We start from the raw sequence: 4,732 nt of genomic DNA, 5'->3' as shown, positions 1-4,732 counted from the left end.
CCCCTCTCAAGATAGCACCTGGAGAGTTTCCAGTACTCTACCAGTCTCAGCTACTGGAGGGAGAGTCAAGAAGAGGCATATCCATTCCATTCTTAGCTTGGGCAGTGGCTAGCAAGTGGAAGGCAATATGCTACAAGTCAAAACTCACCTGTGCTGGGCAGCAATGGCATATCTTCCCTCCCAAACCCTGCCCTCTCCCTGACTTTCCCATTACTGTTGACCTTTGACTGTTGTTGACTGTTCCCCTTCTAGACTGTGAGCCCACTGTAGGGTAGGGACCATCTCTATATGTTGCCAACTTGTACTTCCCAAAAGCTTGGTACAGTGCTCCGCACACAGTAAGTGCTCAATAAATATGATTGAATGAATGTTGATGGCACTACCATTCTTCCCGTCTCACAAGCCCACAACCTTGGTGTCATCCTCGACTCTGCTCTCTCGTTCACCCCTCACATCCAATCCATCACCAAAAACTGCCTCTCTCACCTCCGCAACATCGCCAAGAACCTCCCTTTCCTCTCCATCCAAACCGCTACCCTACTGGTTCAATCTCTCATCCTATCCCGACTGGATTACTGCATCAGCCTCCTCTCTGATCTCCCATCCTCCTATCTCTCCCCCCTTCAATCTATATGTCACGCTGCTGACCGGCTCATCTTTGTGCAGAAATGCTCTGGGCGTGTTACTCCCCTCCTCAAAAATCTCCAGCGGCTACCAGTCAACCTAAGCATCAGGCAAAAACTCCTCACTCTCGGCTTCAAGGCTCTCCATCACCTTGCCCCCTCCTACCTCACCTCCCTTCTTTCCTTCTACAGCCCAGCCCGCACCCTCCACTCCTCTGCTGCTAACCTCCTCACTGTGCCTCGTTCTCTCCCATCCTGCCATCGACCCCCAGCCCACGTCCTCCCCCTGGCCTGGAATGCCCCCTCTCCGCACATCTGCCAAGCTAGCTCTCTTCCTCCCTTCAAAGCCCTACTGAGAGCTCACCTCCTCCAGGAGGCCTTCCCAGACTGAGCCCCCCCATTCCTCTCCCCCTCCCCATCTTCCCCGCCCTACCTCCTTCCCCTCACCACAGCACCTGTATTTATGTTTGTACAGATTTATTACTCTATTTATTTTACTTGTACATATTTACTATTCTATTTATTTTATTTTGTTAATATGTTTTGTTTTGTTGTCTGTCTCCCCCTTCTAGACTGTGAGCCTGGTGTTGGGTAGGGACCATCTCTGTTGCCAACTTGTACTTCCCAAGCGCTTAGTACAGTGCTCTGCACACAGTAAGTGCCCAATAAATACGATTGAATGAATGGCCATCCTCTTCCCTTGCCATCTGATCTGCTCCCTACCAGTCGACAATCCTATTGACTCTCCTCCACAGCCTAATTCTCTGTCATAGTTGGCAATGCCACCATCCTACCTGTCTCCAAAGCCCATAACATTGGCATTAGCCTCAACTTCTCCCTTTCTTTCAACTCTCACATTTCATCTGTCACTGAATCCTGTCAGTTGTTCCTCAACAACTTTTTACAGATCTGCCTCTTCCTTTCTATCCAAATGTCCACAACCCTGGCCGAGGGGCTTGTCATATCCCTGCTAGACTACCTTATCAGCCTCCTCACTGGTCTTCCTGCCCCAGTCTCTCTCTATTTCACTCTTCGTCTATACTTCGCTCTGCTGCCTGGATCACTTTTCTAAAATATCATTCTGCCCATATCTCTTCACTCCTCAAAGACATTTAATGATTACCCAAAACTCTCTGCATCAAATCCACTCTCTTCTCCTACTGTACCCCAGCTTACACTCTCCATTCCTCTCCAGATCACCTTCATGTTGTGCCTCATTTCTGACTCTCCTGCCTTTGACTCTTGGTTTGCTCCCTTCCTCTTGCCTAGAACTCCCTCCCCCTTCACCACACCTTAGTCAATCAATCAATCAATCGTATTTATTGAGCACTTACTGTGCGCAGAGCACTGTACTAAGTGCTTGGGAAGTACAAGTTGGCAACATATAGAGATAGTTCCTACCCAACAGTGGGCTCACAGTCTAGAAGGGGGAGACAGAGAACAAAACCAAACATATTAACAAAATAAAATAAATAGAATACATATGTGCAAGTAAAATAAATAAATAAATAGAGTAATAAATATGTACAAACATATATACATATCTACAGGTGCTGTGAGGAAGGGAAGGAGGTAAGATGGGGGGATGGAAAGGGGGACAAGGGGGAGAGGAAGGAGGGGGCTCAGTCTGGGAAGGCCTCCTGGAGGAGGTGAGCTCTCAGTAGGGCCTTGAAGGGAGGAAGAGAGCTAGCTTGGCGGATGGGCAGAGGGAGGGCATTCCAGGCCAGGGGGTTGACGTGGGCTGGGGGTCGACGGTGGGACAGGTGAGAACAAGGCACGGTGAGGAGGTTAGCAGCAGAGGAGCGGAGGGTGTGGGCTGGGCTGTAGAAGGAGAGAAGGGAGGTGAGGTAGGAGGGGGCAAGGTGATGGAGAGCCTTGAAGCTGAGGGTGAGGAGTTTCTGCCTGATGCACAGATTGATTGGTAGCCACTGGAGATTTTTGAGGAGGGGAGTAACATGCCCAGAGTGTTTCTGGACAAAGACAATCTGGGCAGCGGCATGAAGTATGGATTGAAGTGGGGGAGAGACACGAGGATTGGAGATCAGAGAGGAGGCTGATGCAGTAGTCCAGACGGGATAGGATGAGAGCTTGAATGAGCAGGGTAGCGGTTTGGATGGAGAGGAAAGGGAGGGTGGATCTTGGAAATGTTGTGGAGCTGAGACCAGCAGGTTTTGGTGATGGCTTGGATGTGAGGGGTGAATGAGAGAGCGGAGTCGAGGATGACACCAAGGTTGCGGGCTTGTGAGACGGGAAGGATGGTAGTGCCGTCAACAGTGATGGGAAAGTCAGGGAGAGGGCAGGGTTTGGGAGGGAAGACAAGGAGTTCAGTCTTGGACATGTTGAGTTTTAGGTGGCGGGCAGACAACCAGATGGAGATGTCCTGAAGGCAGGAGGAGATGAGAGCCTGGAGGGAGGGGGAGAGAGCAGGGGCAGAGATGTAGATTTGGGTGTCATCAGCGTAGAGATGATAGTTGAAGCCATGGGAGCGAATGTGCTCTGCACATAGTAAGCACTCAATAAATACGATTGATGAATGATGTCACCAAGGGAGTAAGTGTAGATCAAGAACAGAAAGGGACCAAGAACTGAATCTTGAGGAACCTCCACAATAGGGGGATGTGAGGGGGAGGAGGAGCCTGCAAAAAGACTGAGAATGAACGACCGGAGAGATAAGAGGAGAACCAGGAGAGGACGGAGTCTGTGAAGCCAAGGTTGGATAGTGTGTTGAGGAGAAGGGTGTGGGCCACAGTGTTGAAGGCAGCTGAGAGTTCGAGGAGGATTAGGATAGAGTAGCAGCTGTTGGATTTGGCAAGCAGGAGGTCATTGGTGACCTTTGAGAGGGCAGATTCCGTGGAATGTAGGGGATGGAAGCCAGATTGGAGGGGGTCGAGGAGAGAGTTGGTGTTGAGGAATTTGAGGCAGCGTGTGTAGACGACTCGTTCAAGGAGTTTGGAAAGCAATGGTAGGAGGGAGATGGGGCGATAACTAGAAGGTGAGGTGAGATCAAGAGAGGGTTTTTTAGGATGGGAGAGACATGGGCATGTTTGAAGACAGAGGGGAAGGAACCAGTGGAGAGTGAGTGGTTGAAGATGGAAGTTAAGGAGAGGAGAAGGGACGGAGTGAGAGATTTCATGAGATGAGAGGGAATGGGGTCAGAAGCACAGGTGGCCGGAGTAGCACTTGAGAGGAAGGAGGAGAGCTCCTCTGAGGATACTGCTGGGAAGGATGGGAGAGTAGCAGAGAGTGTTGAGAGCCGGGGGGTTGGAGAAGGGGGGGGGGGAGTGACTTTGGGGAGGTCGGACCTGATGGATTTAATTTTATTAATGAAGTAGGAGGCCAGATCGTTGGGGGTGAGGGAAGGAGGAGGGGGAGGAACCGGGGGCCTGAGAAGGGAGTTGAATGTATGGAAGAGCTGACGGGGATGATGGGCATGGGTGTCAATAAGGGAGGAGAAATAGTTTTGTCTGGCAGAGGAGAGGGCTGAGTTAAGGCAGGAAAGGATAAACTTGAAGTGAACGAGGTTTGCATGGTGTTTAGACTTTCACCAGCAGCGTTCGGCAGCTCGAGCATAAGAGCAAAGGAGGCGGACAGTGGCAGTGATCCAGGGCTGTGGGCTAGTGGTAGGAAAGCGGTGAAGGGAAAGGGGAGCGAGTGAGTCTAGCTGAGTAGAAAGGGTAGAGTTGAGAGCAGTAATCTGATCATCAAGATTGGGTAGAGAGGAGAGGGAGGCGAGGTGGGGTGTGAGGCTCTCAGAAAGATGGATGGGGTCAAGAGAGCGGAGATCTCTGTGAGTGAGTAATATGGATTTACAGGGGAAAGGAGTGTGAGTGAGGAGGCAGGTGAGAAGATTATGATCAGAGAGAGGGATTTCAGAGTTGGTGAGGGTGGACACAGTGCAGCAGTAGGAGTGAATCAATAATTGTATTTATTGAGCACTGACTCTCTAGAACACTCTAATAGGCATTTGGGAGAGTACAATAGAGTAAGTAGATGTGATCCCTGCCCTTGAGGATCTGGCTATCAAGTTGGGGAGACAGACACTAAAATAAAACGCAGGTGGGAGAAGGAACAGAGTTTAAAGATATAGATATAAGTGGTGTGTGGAGTGG

General features: G+C 50.3%; 1 non-coding gene across 1 annotated transcript; it reads left to right on the top strand.

Moving 5' to 3' along the window:
• LOC119920033 lies at positions 1–138 on the top strand. Its single transcript, XR_005447804.1, has one exon. It is a non-coding gene; the product is annotated as a small nucleolar RNA SNORA7 (small nucleolar RNA).
• The last annotated feature ends 4,594 nt before the right edge of the window (positions 139–4,732 follow it).

The sequence above is a fragment of the Tachyglossus aculeatus genome, chromosome X1 (assembly GCF_015852505.1).
Source record: "Tachyglossus aculeatus isolate mTacAcu1 chromosome X1, mTacAcu1.pri, whole genome shotgun sequence".
NCBI classification, from domain to species: Eukaryota; Metazoa; Chordata; class Mammalia; order Monotremata; family Tachyglossidae; genus Tachyglossus; species Tachyglossus aculeatus.
This window is presented reverse-complemented; position numbering and strand designations above follow the sequence as displayed.